The sequence below is a fragment of the Mus caroli genome, unplaced genomic scaffold, assembly GCF_978045245.1.
Source record: "Mus caroli unplaced genomic scaffold, Mus_caroli_1 scaffold_4, whole genome shotgun sequence".
NCBI classification, from domain to species: domain Eukaryota; kingdom Metazoa; phylum Chordata; class Mammalia; order Rodentia; family Muridae; genus Mus; species Mus caroli.
Genome location: NW_028227259.1, coordinates 111,338,285 through 111,355,721, shown reverse-complemented (window position 1 = coordinate 111,355,721; position 17,437 = coordinate 111,338,285).

Genomic DNA, 17,437 nt, shown 5'->3' with positions numbered 1-17,437 from the left:
AGAAGTAGGAAAAGATCTCTTAGGAAGACCTTCCTGAGAGGAAATTGTGTAAAGTTCCTAACTAGACAGAAACCATTCCATCTCTGAGGGAGAAGATGCAGCGTAACTGTGGCTTCGTAGAATAAACTGGGTAGTGTTCCTTCTGTTTCTACTTTATGGAATAGTTTGAATAGTATTGGTATTTAGGTCTTCTCTGAAGGTCTGATAGAATTCTGCATTAAAACCATCTATCTGGTCCTGGGCTTTTTTTCGGTTGGGAGACTTTTAATGATGGGACTGTTTACATGATTTATCTGATCCTGATTTAACTTTGGTATTTGGTATCTGTCTAGAAAATTGTCCATTTCATCCAGGTTTTCCAGTTTTGTTGAATATAGGCTTTTGTAGTGGGATCTGATGATTTTTTAAATTTCCTCGGTTTCCATTGTTGTGTCTTCCTTTTTGTTTCTGATTTTACTAATTTGGGTACTGTCTCTATGCCCTCTGGTTAGTCTGGCTAAGGGTTTATCTATCTTGTTGATTTCCTCAGAGAACTAGCAGCTCCTGGTTTGGTTGACTCTTTGTATACTTTTTGTTTCCACTTGGTTGAGTTCAGCCCTGAGTTTGACTATTTCCTGTCTGTCATCTACCACTCTTGGGTGAGTTTGCTTCCTTTTGCTCTAGAGCTTTTAGGTGTGCTGTCAAGCTGCTAGTGTATGCTCCCTCTAGTTTCTTTTTGGAGGCACTCAGAGCTATGAGTTTTCCTTTTAGGACAGCTTTCATTGTGTCCCATAAGTTTTGGTATGACGTGCCTGCATTTTCATTAAATTCTAAAACGTCTTTAATTTCTTTCTTTATTTCTTCCTTGACCAATTTATCATTGAGTAGAGAGTTGTTCAGATTCCATGTATATGTGGGCTTTCTGTTGTTTTTCTTGGTATTTAAGACCAGCCTTAGTCCATGGTGATCTGATAGGATGGGATTATTTCAATCTTCTTGTATCTGATGAGGCCTGTTTTGTGACTGATTATATGGTCAGTTTTGGAGAAGGTACCATGAAGTGCTGAGAAGAAGGTATATCCTTTTGTTTTAGGATAAAATGTTCTGTAGATATCTGTTAAATCCATTTGTTTCATAATTTCTGTTAGTTTCACTGTGTCTCTGTTTAGTTTCTGTTTCTAGGATCTGTCCATTGATGAGAGTGGGGTATTATTATTATTATTGTGTGTGATGCACTGTGTGCTTTGAGCTTTAGTAAAGTTTCTTTTATGAATCTAGGTGCCCTTGCATTTGGAGCATAGATGTTCAGAATTGAGAGTTCTTCTTGGTAGATTTTTCCCTTGATGAGTATGAAGTGTCCTTTCTTATCCTTTTTGATAACTTTTGGTTGAAAGTTGATTTTATTCAATATTAGAGTAGTTACTCCAGCTTGTTTCTTGGGACCATTTGCTTTGAAAATTGTTTTCCAGACATAGTGTCAGTCTTTGACACTGAGGTGGGTTTCCTGCATGCAGCAAAATGTTGGGTCCTGTTTACATATCCAGTCTGTTAGTCTGTGTCTTTTTATTGGGGAATTGAGTCCATTGATGTTAAGAGATATTAAGGAATAGTGATTGTTGCTTCCTGTTATTTTTTATGCTATTTTTATGTTCAAATGACTATCTTCTTTTGGGTTTATTGAAAGATTACTTTCTTGCTTTTTCTAGAGTGTAGTTTCCCTCCTTGTGTTGGTGTTTTCCATCTATTATTCTTTGTAGGCCTGACTTTGTGGAGAGATACTGTGTAAATTTGTTTTTGTCCTGGAATATCTTGGTTTCTCTATCTATGGTAATTTTGAGAGTTTTGCTGGGTATAGTAGCCTGGGATGGCATTTGTGTTGTCTTAGGGTCTGTATGACATCTTCCCAGGATCTTCTAGCTCTGACAGTCTCTGGTGAGAAGTTTGGTGTAATTCTGATAGGTCTGCCTTTATATGTTACTTGACCTTTTTCTCTTACTGCTTTTAATAGTCTTTCCTTGTTTTCTGCCTTTGGTGTTTTGATTATTATGTGAAGGGAGGAATTTCTTTTCTGGTCAAACTATTTGGAGTTCTGTAGGCTTCTTGTATGATTATGGGAATCTCTTTCTTTAGGTTAGGGAAGTTTTCTTCTATAATTTTGTGGATGATATTTACTGGCCCTTTAAATCGGGAAACTTCGCTCTCCTCTATATCTATTATCCTTAGGTTTGGTCTTCTGGATTTCCTGAATGTTTTGGGTTAAGAGCTTTTTTGCTTTTTGCATTTTCTTTGACTTTTGTGTCAATGTTTTTGATGGTATCTTCTGCACCTGAGATTCTCTTTTCTATCTCTTGTATTCTGTTGGTGATGGTTGCATCTATGACTCCTGATCTTTCCTACATTTTCTATCTCCAGGGTTGTCTCCTTTTGTGATTTCTTTATTGTTTCTATTTCCATTTTTAGATCCCGATGGTTTTGCTTAATTCCTTCACCTGTTTGGTTGTGTTTTCCTGTAATTCTTTAAGGGATTTTTGTCTTTCATCTTTATGGGCTTCTAGTTTTTTACCTGTGTTCTCCTGTATTTCTTTAAGGGAGTTATTTATATTCTTCTTAAAGTCCTCTATCATCATCATGAGTCGTGATTTTAAATCAGAGTCTTGCTTTTCTGGTGTGTTGGGGTATCCAGGGCTCGCTATGGTAGGAGAAGGGTTCTGATGATGCCAAGTAGCCTTGGTTTCTGTTGCTTATATCTTGCTCTTGCCTCTCACCATCTGGTTATCTCTGGTGTTAGCTGATCTTGCTGTCCTTGACTGTGGCTTGTCCCTCCTAGAAGCCTGTGTGTCAGTACTCTTGGGAGACCAGTTCTCTCTGGGAGAAATTTGGGTATGGAGAGCTGTGGCACAGCTCTGGGGTGCAGAGGGAAATCAGAAGGATCCTGTCCCAGGCTGTTCCTTGGTTCCTGTGCCCTAATAGTTCTGGGCGGGTCCCTCTTGGGCCAGGAATTTGAGCAACAGTGGTGGTCTTGCCTGTGCTCACAAGCATGTCCACACTCCTAGAAGACGAGCTCTCTCTGGGCAGTATTTGGGTATGGAGCACTGTGGCACAGGATCAGCTCCGGGTACAGACGGAAACTGGAAGGCAAAAATAAATAAATTCAAAATTTTAACTACAATCTCTCCAACTTTAGTATTTTAATTTCTCACTCAGAATGCTGTCTTGCCCCCGCCCCCTTCCTGGATCCATATAATGCTTTTAGGGTAGTGGGAGAAAGCAGCATTGAATAAGAAAGTAACCATATTTGGGGTGGTAGAAAGAAGAGCATGTCCTAGGAGCTGCGTCCTGCTTAATTGATGCACAAAGCATTAGCATGGCTCCTGTTACCTTGTAAATGTAGCTCTTATCTCCTCAGAAGAAGGGACAAGAGGAAAGCCATACCCAAGCTTTACACATACACAGCTTGGGCTAAGCCCAGAGCATTTCTATTTAACTATCACCGGGCCTAGGCCTGGAAGCTTCTAGCCTTCATACAGTCTAATCTTCTGCAAGGGTGGACTTTGAAGGCTTCAGCTTCCAGTCTCTGGCTGCTAAACTAGACCTAGAATGTTTCAGCCTCTGAGACTTACTGCTAAATAAACTCACCATTTCTAGTTCTCTCTGAACTCTGGTTGGCTGGTTCTGGCTCAAACTCCTCTCAAAGCTGACTGATTCAAACTGGCTTCTTTCGGTTTTTCACTGAATTGTTCTGCTTGGAAAACCTGCTTCTGAACCTCCATGAACTGAATTGCACTGACTACAGGGACTAAAAGTAACAGCATGAACTCGCTCAGCTCCACCCCTCTCCCTACACAGCTCTTAAGTAGCCTCTCTTTCCTGTCCTCATGAGAGCTGGGTATGCCCTACCCCTTACTCAATCTGTGAAATATTTTTCTGATTTGTTAGCCCCTCACTTAGGTCCCGAATTGTTTGGGATTAAAGGTATATACTAAAGGTGTATCTATATTCCAGGCAGATCACACAGACCTAGGGCTTTGGATGTGACCTCTTGCCAGAGTAGCCATGTTGCTGGATTAAAATTCCTCAACATTACTTGCTTCTCAGTAGAACCTCAGTAGGACCCTTGTAGTCCTGAAATATCTTTCTCAAAGAACTAAAAGGTAATGGACTCTAATTCAGGTTGTCTAAATGTTTTTAGCGTTTTAGGTTCTAGAATGCCACGATATAGCCAATGTAATCACGGTAGAATCGACAACCCACCTGCATGACAGGACATAGATGTAATTCTATGTATTGTGCTCTGTCCCTTTAAGGATGGACATGGGAAATCATTTGTATATATATATATATATATATATATATATATATATATATATATATATATATATACAAAGTAGTGGTGGCATGGTAAAACTGCATTCTGGGCTACAAATATCAATTTTCAGTAAGGCATCGGATGTTTGAGGCAATCATACTGGACTTTAAATCCTGTCTGTGTCACAGAGAACCTAAAGCCCTGGGAAGACTTCTTTACCTGAGCCTCAGCTGTGTGCTCCCAGTGGTGACAACTTGGTTCTGATTATGAAAACAGACTGAGGTCACATAAGTTGGTGCTGAGCACAGTCCCCTGACTGCAAGGTAAGACCGAGCAGGTGAGAAACACTGAGCAAAGCTGCCAACTCCCTCAGCCTGGCTTGTATCGTGTGCTGACTTTGAATCTCCCACTTACCAGCCTAGCAGAGATGTTAAGAGAACTGCCCAGGTTAATAGAAAAATCAGATAGAAGGCCGGAAGATTCCCTTAGGCAGCAAGCTGAAAGTTGGGAACAAAAGAAAGTGCTAAAACGTTAAGAATCGGGGCTGGAGAGATTCAAGAGGTTAGGCAAAGGACTGGGATTCAGTTCCCAATCACATGGCAGCTCATAACTGTTGAATTCCAGAGGGACAAATCTTCTCTTCTGGCCTATGCTGGAAGTTCATGCATATGGTGCACAGGGATACATGCAAGGCACATGCACACACACACACACATACATACCACACAGACACACACACACACACACACATACCACATACACACAGAGACACACAGACATACACACACCACACACACACATGCACACACACATACATACTACACAGACACACACACCACAGACACACACATAAACAAATAAATAAGTAAATAATTTAGGATGAGAATTCTTGTAGAGCTGAAGCTACTGTAAGAAGGTTTGAGGGAAGGCCTCTGCACTGGGTGGAGGGTGTGTGGATGAAGATGTATGCATGGGCTATCTTTCCCTGAAAGGCAGGGAAGAAAGCCACAAGGTGTGGCTGGCAGGTGCAGGTAGCTGCCCACAGAGGCTCCATAACGTTCCCCATGATTCTCCTAAATATATTTAAGAACACACAGGTCAGTTATCAGATGCCTGCCTACTATAAAAAGTGGCAACAGAGACACAGGGTCCCGACACCACGACTACATCTAGGGGTGAGAGGACCCAGAGTGGGGCTGCTCGAGCTTCATTTCCTCTCCTTAGTTCCCATCCCTCCTACAGCTCAAGCTGCCCCAGTTTAAACTCACGTCACTAAGCAGGCAATGGTTCTTACATTGTAGTAGCTCTGGTGCAGTCAGTCTGTGTGAGGCCTCGATTCTGCATCTCCAACTCCAGATTGATGCTGTTCAACTGACGGCTGTGCTTTCAGGAGATCACCAGGGAGTATGAAGGTATTAGGTGTACATCAAAATAACTTGATTGAAGTGTTTTCTTTTGCTGTTTGAAGATGCTAGGGTGCTAGAGATTGTGTCCAGGCCCTGCAGCATGCTAAGTACCATGTTCCACCAAGGAGATACATTCCCAACCCGCGTGCTTTTGTTTATTGGCTCAATTTTTTCACCTTGCATTTATTTTATCTTTAAAACATATTTAATATTTATACACACACATTATTTGTATTAAATCTGCTCCCGATTTCCTTTCCTATATCTCTTATCACTTTTCTCCCAACTTCATGTTCTCTCTCTCTCTCCCCCCCCCACCCCCCCCCCCCCACACACGAGTACATTTGGTGTTACCTGTGTGTGCAAGGGTAGGACCCATATCTCAGGGCTCACACCCTGAAGGAAACCAACTCCTTCCCCCAGCAGGTAGTGAATGTGACTAGAGGCTGGGGGAACAGGATTTCATAGTACCCCACACCCATGCCCGGATATTTCTATTTTCGAAGCAGGCTTTTCTTACGTGTACACACTGGCCCAGAACAACCCTTCTGACTCAGCGTCCACTGAGGTTTATACAAATGTATCACCTGGCTAAAATAAATAAATTCAATTAATTAAAGTAATAACTAGTCACAGACTGGAAGGCACATCATTAATTTGGTGTGCCTTATTCCTCTTCATCAAGTGTCACCTTTTCCACCAAACTACTCTTTGGGTTGGATGGGTGCACATGATCAGCTTCTTAACCTCAGGAAACACAGACAACAGCTGGGTACTAAGAAACTGAGGGGTGGGGGTGGGGGTTAAGAGACTCAGTCACACTGTTTTGCAGGGGCTAGAGCAAGGGTAGAGCTGCCAGGGAGCTGAAGGGGAGGGAGGGGCGGGACACAGGAGGAAAGGGGCAAACCAGAAGGGATAAGCCCTAACAGAGGCCTCCTGAAAAATATATCCGGTTTTTAAAATGGGAAAGAAATGCCTCTATTTGACAAAAACTCACAGGGCATCATTCCCTAGCAGCTTCACAGAAACCAGATCTAGCCTGTCCTCCAGGCTAAGGCAGTATCCCAACATACCCAGCTGCCGGGTGAGGGGAATTCCCCAGGAGGGTGACTTTTGGTCTTTCTTGCTCAACCTATGAGCTGCTGCAGTGTTCCAACTTACTGCCTCCTTCCTGGCATCCCCAGATCTGCCCCATACAGGCTAAAGGGAAAGGTAGAAATAAGAAGCCAAGCGCCCAAGGCCTGTGCCTGGAACAGAGTTTCTTCCTGCTTCAGAGCAGGGTCAAGTGCAAGGCACAAATGGGGGGTTCTGCGAGAGAGGAAGGGCAGGGAGAGGGCTGCCTCGCTGCAAGACACAAAACTGGGAACAACCCTATCTTTGCTTCATTGACAAAGGAGAATGAGGGACTGGAGCCAGGCTGGCTTGAAACTGACTGTAGAAAAGCCACTTTTGTAACTCGCAGCCCCCAGGCATGCGATGGAAACGCTGGCAACAGAGCTAGGCAGGCATGCACTCTCCCGGAAGCAAGAACATGAGCCGGGAGATGATTGGAGGCACTGTGGCTGTGGACCGGTTGCCTAGAGCTTCGGGGTCTTCCGGGATGTGGTAGGAATGAGACCCCCTCCAGCCCAGTGTTCTGGAGACTCCTGTCAAGTACACCTACACCTACCTCTCTGGCAGTGGAGGCAGTGTGGGCTTCCGCAACTTCCTGGACTGGTTCTGACCTGGCTAGCCATTACATGGTACCCTAGATGATTTCCAGAAGGGATCAAGGGCCTCCAGTACGTTCCTGTCCACAAGGAGGGACTACCACCCAAGTCAGTTGGTAGTCAAGGAACAGAGCAGGGTCAAGTGAAAGGCACAACTGAGGGTTAATGGGAGGTAACAGCCGATCTTGGCTCCCACTGCCCACCTAATCCCTTTAATTATTTCAGAATATTGAAGGTCTGCCTCCACAGATGCTATAAGATCCTCAAATATAAGGTGGCATCCTCCTGTTGGCTGATGATAGATTTCTTATCAGCGTTGCTAGGTACATTTCTTCTATCCAAGTAACCAGAGAAAGGCCTTACTGACTACCTACCACCAACCTGCTATGCTCATAAACTAAATTAGGCAGCAGAGATGGAAAGATCTCTGGGTTCCAGGAAGAATGAGGTGGGTGCTGGCATATGAGTAGGATATGAACAAGCAGAGGGAAATGGGCAGGCATCCTAGCAGTCAAAGATGGAAATGAACATGGTGGGCTGAGAGGCTGAGGGTGATCAGCCTGTTTGGAAGTCACCAGGTGCTCCACAGAGGCAACTGGGGTGTGAAGAGAGGCTGGTGGCAGAACACCATAGCGCTTAGGAGGGCATCGCCTTTCAGGGTCTAGAGGCTCATCATGGAAAGGGACTAACAAACGCAGCTACTCCTCTGCAGGTGCTTAAAACCGGATGCAAAGGAAATCTGAGCTCTATCTGAAAGGGTTTCAAGGCAACCCGGAGCCAAGAATGCCACAAAAATCACGCCATGCAACAGACCTCATGCAAAAGATTTTTTGAAGGGTGTGAGGGTGGGAATCTGGAGGGAGGACACTCAAAATGGCTGCCTCTGTGTGGGTTTGGAGACAGAGACAGGTCATGATGTCAGACTTTAAGGGAGTGTGGAGCAGACACGTAGGGAAAATACGCAGGCAGTGGAGACATGTTTGTGCCTTGGCCATTGATGATGGTGGGGCTGATGACACAGAGTCACTGAAGGTGGGGTGGGAATCTCTGAGGAACCTGGTTCTGGAATGTGGTCAAAGGACTTTGGGTGGATCCCATTATGCCCAACTGTACCCTGGCAAGAAATATGGGAGTTACTCATCTTTTTTGAAACAAACAAACAAACAAAATTATGAGAGTTTCAGGTCTTTTAGGAAGAACACAGCTGAAGCTGAGGAGTTCCTTAGAGAAGCAGAAAGTAACATCCTCCAGTGTAGGATGACAAGATTCTCCTTGAAATCAAAGCATTTAGGATCTACTGAAAGACAGGCATGATCGTTCATAACACCTCTCTGTTCCTCTCTATACAGAGATCCTACAGATGTAATGTGCAAAAGTTACTAAAGATGGGTAAATTAGAAGAGAAGGAATTGTTTTATCTGCAGAAAAGCCTAAGGAATCTACAGAAATCTACCAAAACCAGTAAGCAAGCTTAGCAAGGTCACAGAATACTCCATTAACAAGGAATGGCAGCTGGGCCTGGTAGCCCACACCTTAAGTCTCAGCACTAGGGAAGCAGAGGCAGGAGAATTTCTGTGAGCGCAAGGCCAGCCTGGGCTACATAGCAAGTCCCAGGACATACAGAGCTCCATAATAGAGAGACCCTGTCTCAACAATACAAAACCATAATGATCGTGATAATAATAATAAACGGAAAAATGAAGCCAAGAACGAAGTTTCATTCATCGTCGCACAAAAGGAGTAAAATAGACTGATATTTATTTAGCCTGAATGCACGTATATCACATGCATGTAGTGCCTGTGGAGGTCAGAAGAGAGCATCAGATGTCCTAAAACTGGAGTTACAGATGGTTGTGAGCCAGTAAATGCATGCTAGAAACTAAACCCAGGTCCTCTACAAGAGCAATAAGCATTCTTTTGTTGTTGTTGTTGTTTGTTTGTAGAACATGATTTTAATATTTTCAACTGTTAATATTCAACAAACAGAATAATTATTTTCAGATATATTTTGTTGTTATGTCTCCCTTTTCATTTCTGATTTTATTAATTTGGATACTGTCTCTGTGCCCTCTGGTTAGTGTGGCTAAGGGTTTATCTATCTTGTTGATTTTCTCAAAGAACCAGCTCCTGGTTTTGTTGATTCTTTGTATAGTTATTTTTGTTTCTATTTGGTTGATTTAAGCCCCAAGTTTGATTATTTCCTGCAGGCTACTCCTCTTGGGTGTATTTGCTTCTTTTTGTTCTAGAACTTTCAGGTGTGCTGTTAAGATGTTAGTGTAAGCTCTCTTTAGTTTCTTTTTGGAGGCACTTAGAGCTATGAATTTTCCTCTTAGGACTGCTTTCATCGTGTCCCATAAGATTTGGTATGATGTTTCTTCATTTTCATTAAATTCTAAAAAGCCTTTAATTTCTTTCTTTATTCCTTCCTTGACCAATTTATCATTGAGTAGAGTATTGTTCAGCTTCCATGTGTATATGTACTTTCCAGTTTTTTGGTTGGTATTTAAGACCAGCCTTAGTCTGTGGTGATCTGATAGGGTGTATGGGATTATTTCAACCTTCTTGTATCTGCAACAAGCATTCTTTTATTTTTATTTTTATTTATTTATTTATTTATTTATTTATTTTTTGGTTTTTTTGAGACAGGGTTTCTCTGTGTAGCCCTAGCTGTCCTGGCACTCACTTTGTAGACCAGGCTGGCCTCGAACTCAGAAATCCGCCTGCCTCTGCCTCCCGAGTGCTGGGATTAACTGCTAGGCCATCTCTCCACCCAGGACCAATTTTTATCAAAAAGAAATGTAAAAACTACACACTGAAAACTTCAAAGCATTGCCAAGAAATTGCAAAAGGTCTGAACAAACAAAACAAGCCACTGAGTTCATAGATTACAGGATGCAAAAGCGTTAGGGTAGCAATTATTACCAGGCCTGGTGGAACAGACGTGTGATTCCAGGCTGAGTGGAGAAGACTGTGAGATCAAGTCCAGGCAGAGACCCTGTCTCAAGAAACAAACAAACCAAATGTAAGGCTGAAGATATAGCTCAGGAGTCAGGCATGCACCTGGCTATAGGTTCAACCCTCAGTGGTCCGGAGAAGCAGAGTCCAAATAGTGAGCTGTCACTTTAGTCTGTAACAGAAGGCATCAGTTTGCTTGTTTGTTTGTTTGTTTGTTCTGACAAGCTGGTTCTTTATGGGGAAATACAAAGAACCTAACAGGAACAATTATGATCAGAAGTTTGGAAGGTTTTTAATAAAGTTGCAGCAACCACGGCAGTTTGGTGCTAATGTAATAATAAAAACATAGATCTGTGAAACAGAGCTGACTTCAGATATTGACATTAAAGTCATTGACAAAATCATTGACTTGACTGCAACACTACGGCAAACCAATGTCCTCTTCAGTAAAGGATGCTGGGATAACTGGAGGCCGACATAAAGGTACATAAATAAAGAGCCTTTCTTCATCTTATATGGACCCAGTGCAAAAATTCAAAATTAATCTAGAAGAAAAGGCAGAAGAATATCTTTGTAGATATAAATTTGACAAAGATTTCTTAAACATGAGATCCAAATCATGCTCCCTTAATGAAAAATATTGACAGGTTCAATCAACATCCTGGAAATTAAAAGTTTTGCTTTTTTAGAAAGAGACCACTGAGAAAAAAGAAAAGCTAAGCCATAGACAGGAAAGGTATCTGTATCTACTAAGAGACTTATAGCCAGAATACATAAAGAATTCTAACATGAAAAACTAAATAACTTTTTCAGGAAAATGAGTGTAACTTGAGATTATTGTAATTGAATGAGAAAACAAGACCCAGAAAAACAAATACTGGATGCTTAACTCAATAGGAGAAACTAGATGGAATGACACATGCATCCTGCGTGAACTTCATGTCACATGTTTGATCTTATTGATTTGCAGAAGAAAAAAAAACCCCACTCAGGAGAGCAAGGGTAGCAGCAGGGTCTGACATAAGGGTGAGGGAAGCATTGGGGTGGCAAGTGTTCTAAACTTGGCTATTACTATTATACTGCCTGTACTGCTATATACATTTACTTAAAGATCAACTGTATAGCCTTATAATGGGTGGACTTAATACATAAATTATGCTCCAAATAAAGGTATTAAAACATAGAGCAGAAAAACCCTAAAGTCTTTTGTGGGGGACAATGGTTTGTGTGCTCGTGTGCACATGTGCCTGCATAGGAGAGAAAATACCCATGGGAGGTAGGTTTGAACCTGAGTGTCCTGGGAAACATAGCAGGTCTGAGTTTGGGCTCTACCATATGCTAGCCGTATGAGTTTCAGTTATGTAGCATCCCAAGCCTGTTTTGTGCTTTGTGTAGCCCTATAGTACTCGTGAGCTTTGATGACAGCATATGGAACATGTTAACCCCAGGCCTGACACCACAGAAGGAGGCACTTGCTGAGGTAAAATACTGAACTGGTAAGTTCTACAAAAACTCAAGGCATTGTCCTAAACACAGACTCGTGGGCTCTCTGGGTGTTTTTTAGTAGAATTCCAAGACACCCACTCACCTGACTTAGTAGCGACCTTATTAATGAGGGAGGCTGTCACTGCTGTTCACAAACCAAAACCATGGTTTCCAGTACTGGTGCTGCCAGGATGGCTTCATGTAAGTATACCAGAGTTACCATCTCTGGGTTCCCAGGGTAGACCCCTCCTCCACAGTGGGGCGGTTAGAAAAAGTCAGATGTGTCCTGTGAAGGTGATAATGGCACGGAACACAGGATGGGGGCTGGAGACTAGCTGAACACTATGTCTGCGGGCTGGAATATATGAAGAGTAGCCTAGCAGGAGGCCATGGAAAATTTCACAGCCCAAAACTGGCATTTGGAGCTGAGCTGGAGAGTTATGAACACAGGATGTTACTGAAAATGGTGCCGGTGCCGGTGCCGGGCTGGACAAGGATGCTACCTGAAGCCTCGGCAGGCTTCACCCCTGCCAGTCAGGCACAGGAGGATGTTGGGTCATCAGGAAATAGGGATTTGAAATAATCCCACAGGAAGGTGTGAACAACACAAGTGACTGGGGGCAGGAGGGGGGCAGGCAGGAGAGCCCAGCAGGCATTCAAAGATGGCATTGTGGTAGATTCTCCCACCAGCCCCCCCACCCCACTCCACATCCTGGGGGGTGTTGGGGTGCTTTGGGGAGGGCGACAACTCCTGGCTCAGGATTCTGGCAGCCAGCCTCCCATTTAACTGCTTCAGTGGACACTTGCTATTTATTTTGGATTCCTGGTATACACTTTTACTTTTTTCTTGTAACCTCACTTGAATTGTTTTGGAAGGAATTTCCTCTTCCCCCGTTATGTACAGTCTTAGTCAATACAGGCATGCTGCCCTCCTCTGGCCAGTTAGATTCTCTCTTGGAACTCCAAATAAGGATGAGTCACGGGTCACGCTGGAGAAAAACTTGAAGTCCTGACTCCAAAGCCTTCATCCAATCTAATTTCTAACACTGGAACCCCAACTCTCCCCCAGCTCCTTGGCTGTTCTTCTCTTCTGTGACCTCATGACCCTCGTCTATTAAGCTGTTTAGCTAAAGAGAGCTGCAGTCTGTTCTGTTACAAAGAACAGACATGGAATGGAGATGATGCATTTGCTTGGTGCCATGTTCATGGGCATGCAAGGTGGAAGCGCCTACCTCTAGCTACCCACCTTTGCCCTTCAGGTTCCTGGACCTTCTGGCTATATGAATGAGTACAGGAGAGTCGCTAAAGCCTTCCGAGTGTCAATTCCCCCTGTAAAATAGAAACATGAGGGCTGGAGAGACAGCTCAGTGGTTTGGAAGAGCACTGACTGGTCTTCTAAAGTCCTGAGTTCAAATCCCAGCAACCACATGGTGGCTCACAACCATCTGTAACGAGATCTGATGCCCTCTTCTGAGGTGTCTGAAGACAGCTACAGTGTATGTACATATAATAAATAAATAAATAAATACTTAAAAAAAAGAAATCTGATTACTTTTTAGCACTGTCAAAATTATAATTTATTCCTCATGTATGTGTCACTGGCCCAGTAGTAGCCTGGAAACCTGTGAAGAAACAAAGGAGAGGTATGAACAAGATGGACCTATTCTTCATGGACCGTATGTCCTTGGCATTGAGGAGAGACACTGGAAAAGTGTTTGTAAGTTTGGTAGTGTTAGTAGAGAACCTCCCGGCACTGCAGGGGTTAACAAGAGGCCCCAAGGAGTCTGGGAGGGGGAATCTCATCACACCTTTCTCATCACACCATTCTGTGTGTTGCAAGCATGTTTTTTTTTTTTTTTTTCTTGGTCATCAACCTCTCACGCCCACATATTTGAACCCATGAATTAGGACATGCCACAAAGTCCTGATTTCCTTCAACACCTGCCTGTTGTATGTGAGACCTAGATTCAAACCCACTCCTTTTCACAGGTGGGATGGTGGCCCTTAATCTGAGTTTAAGGAGAGGCCATGGTTCACCAGCCTGGGAAAGGGACAGGGGGGCACTAACATCTTTAGAATAGACTGCTTCTCATGCTAACAAGGTCAAAACAGATTCTCTCCTAGAGTTGACATTGATAAAACTGTAGTTAGGACCAGCCCAGCCTGCTGCTTGAGCCAGAACACCTGCAAAGAGCCTTTCTTCCCCTCTGGGCCACTGACTAGCACTCTACTGAGAGTATTGGCTGTGAGTCTGTGCCAGGACTTCTCCTCTGGGGAAGTGAGTGTACATCAAAGGGAGTATTGAAGGCTATACGTCTTTCTCCTCAACTCCTCCCCTGCCTCCAGCTGAGCAGGGAGCCTGGCTGAAGATGTGTGCTGTGAACCCCCCACCCCCCTTTGTCAGAGAGCTATAAGAAGAGACACCAACTCAGCCACTTAGGCTTGAACTCTCCTCAGATTCCTCACTTCAGTCATAGTTCTCCTAACAAATGCACCCCTGACAAACTGACTCAATGTCTCCATAAACCCTACATCCAATACCTTTCAAAAAGGATAGGGGCCACCTCAATCTGCTAGGTCAACGGTGCTCAGCCTGTGGGTCTCACCCCTTTGCTGGGTCGAACGGCCCTTTCACAGGGGTCATCAGATGTTTACATTATGATCCATAACAATAGCAAAATTAGTAGCAATGAAAATAGTTTTATAGCTGGGGTCACAACATGAGAATCTGTACTAAAGGGTCATAGTTAGGGGGAGGGAGAGAGGGGAGGGGATTTTCAGAGGGAAAACTAGGAAAGGGGATAACATTTGAAATGTAAATAAAGAAAATATCTAATAAAAAAAGAGGGAGTCATAGTGTCAGGAAGGTTGAGTACCGCTACTCCTACTATGAATACTTCTCCAGCATCAAATCTCAGAAGTGATGAAACAAGAGTCAGAACTCCAGAAAAAAAACAGTTTTGGATGATTTAGAAGACTGAATACTGACTGACGTAATCCTGGCTCACTAGAGTCGAGTCTCCTATCCATGTCCTGGATATAATCTTGGGACACCTTTAGACTTCTCCTAGCAAGTGGAGAGACTAGACTATTCCTCTACCATGTTATCAAATCCTAGGGAATGTACCCCCAGTAAACACCCAAAACCACAAGAACCAGAGGAGAGTGCGGCTCTGTGTTGATTACTGGGGACAGACAAAAGGACAGCAAGTGGCAGGTACTCTAGGATTCCAGTAGAGTTGGAACACTGACACATATAATCAGTCACACAAAAGACCACAATAAACAAACCTGCCTATGGAGTGGGTCCAGCCAGCATCTATGAAAAGAAGATCCTTTTTCTTACCCACAGATCTCCAAAGCTGGAGGTGCATTGTGCCCAGACACTTGTATGTATCAATAGCAAAAGAACCTTCTCGTCACAAAGGCTTGAAACAGGGCATCTAGTCTCTGCTTCCATCTTCCCTGAGGCCCCTCTACCTTATCCAGAAACAGCAGAGTTGTCTTCCTGCTGAGTAGGAAAACTTGTGTCATTTTCCTGAGTTCCTGGGGTGTCGCAGAGCACCATCTGTGGAGCTGAAACCCAAACTCCTTAGCTAGCATCTGAGACATTGTGAGTTCGAACCAACTCTCATTTCCTCCCTCAAGCCTTGGTGCCCTACACAGGAATATATCAACCATTTATTTTCATTGTATTTTAATACCTCCATGACCCTCTTAGGAGCCACTAAGTCCTGATGCACACCTTTCAAAGCAACCCGTGCAGAGCCCATGCCTAACAGCACTGGGACAGGGCTCTCACAATAGAGGCACTTCCTCTAATCACCCCAGGGCTTTAGTGAAACTCTAGGCCATTGAGCCTGCTGCAGCTCAACCTTCCCAGTTTCACACCCATTCCTTTGTTCCTACCCGTCTTTTCATGTGCCCACCTCTTCTGTAACATATCAAAGATTTAAGGTCCTGAAAAGAAATGGATAGTGGAAAGGTTAGAGAAAACAGCTCCAAGCAAAGCAAGTTTTACACCAACAAATCGTCACATAGTAAAACCCTGCTCCCCCTGCCCTCAAATCAATAAATACATTTATTTCAATTTGCCAGGTGTGGTGGTGCATACCAGTACTTCCAGCACTTGGAAGGCAGAAGCAGGTGGACCTCTGTGTTCAAGATCAATCTGGTCTACAGAGAGTGTTCTAGGTCAGCCAACATGCCATAGTGAGACACTGTCTCAAAATTAATAAATGGATGCATAAATAAATGAATGTACTGAGTGCCTGGTAATAGCGCCAATAGATAAATAGAGATAGGTGAGAGATAGATAGATAGATAGATAGATAGATAGATAGATAGATAGATAGATAAATAGATTGTAGATATATGATGCATAGATGATAGATAGATAGATGATAGATGATTAATATAGATGATAGTTGATTGATAGATGATAGATAGATAGATAGATAGATAGATAGATAGATAGATAGATATGATTGATAGATTAGTGATAGAAGATAGATAGATAGATAGATAGATAGATAGATAGATAGATAGATAGATAGATAGACAAACGGACAGACAGACAAATGGATGGATGGACAGATGGATGAATGGATGGATGGATGGAGTGAGTGCCTTGTATTCCCAGCACTGGAAGCAGAGATAAACAGATTCCTTGCCAGTCATCCTAGCCCACTCACTCAGTTCCAAGCCGATGACAGACCCTACCTCAAAGAGGGAGACGGAATGTCACCAGAAGTCCAAGATTGTCCCTACTTCTCCTTATACAGGTACACATGTATGTGCAAAAAAGTAAGAACGAGGGAAATGAAATTCTCTAAAGTTAATACTCAGAGAAAACTAAAAAGCTAAAGGCCATGTTTTTCTCCTTATTCCAACTTCATCATATGCTGGAAAATGTATGTATGTATGTATGTATGTATACACACACACACACACATAGGAAGGGACACGGTGTTCTCATTTACACCCACTGCATTCTTCCCAGCTGCCAGTTCTAACATCTGCCATCCCTTAAATGTGAAACGGAGCATCAGGCTTGAGGGCTCGTGCAGTATTGCTAAGCCCCAACTTGGACCAGAAGTACAAATAGTCTCTGGCGAGAGAAGTCCCCACAGCATCCTTATGTCATCACATATTCTTATGAATGCTACAGATGTCGATTAGGCAGAAACTTCTGAAAGTCCCTGTGCACAAAGAGAAAGTTCTCCGGATTTCTCAATGGCGGGGTTAAGGCTAGAGTTCTTGGCTGATAACATTGCTATACAAGGAGAGTTTGCTGCAACATTTCATAACTCAAGAGTGCAGGCCTGCGGCCACACTCTTACAACACAGTTGGATTCATATCACACTGCGGTGAGGAGAGAGTGGGAGGAATTTAAACATTCTTAGCTTTGTTTGGATTATCAAAACAATTCCTCTTTATTGAGTGCACCAAGGTGTATCTCATGATCTGTCCAGGGCAAAAGACAGGTTAGGATCTGATGTGGAGGCAGAGAAACAAAGTGGTTTTGTCCCTTACTACACAGTGACTGGGAAGGCGGTCTGGGCGAAGGTATATAGAAAGGGGAGGCTGGAGAAGG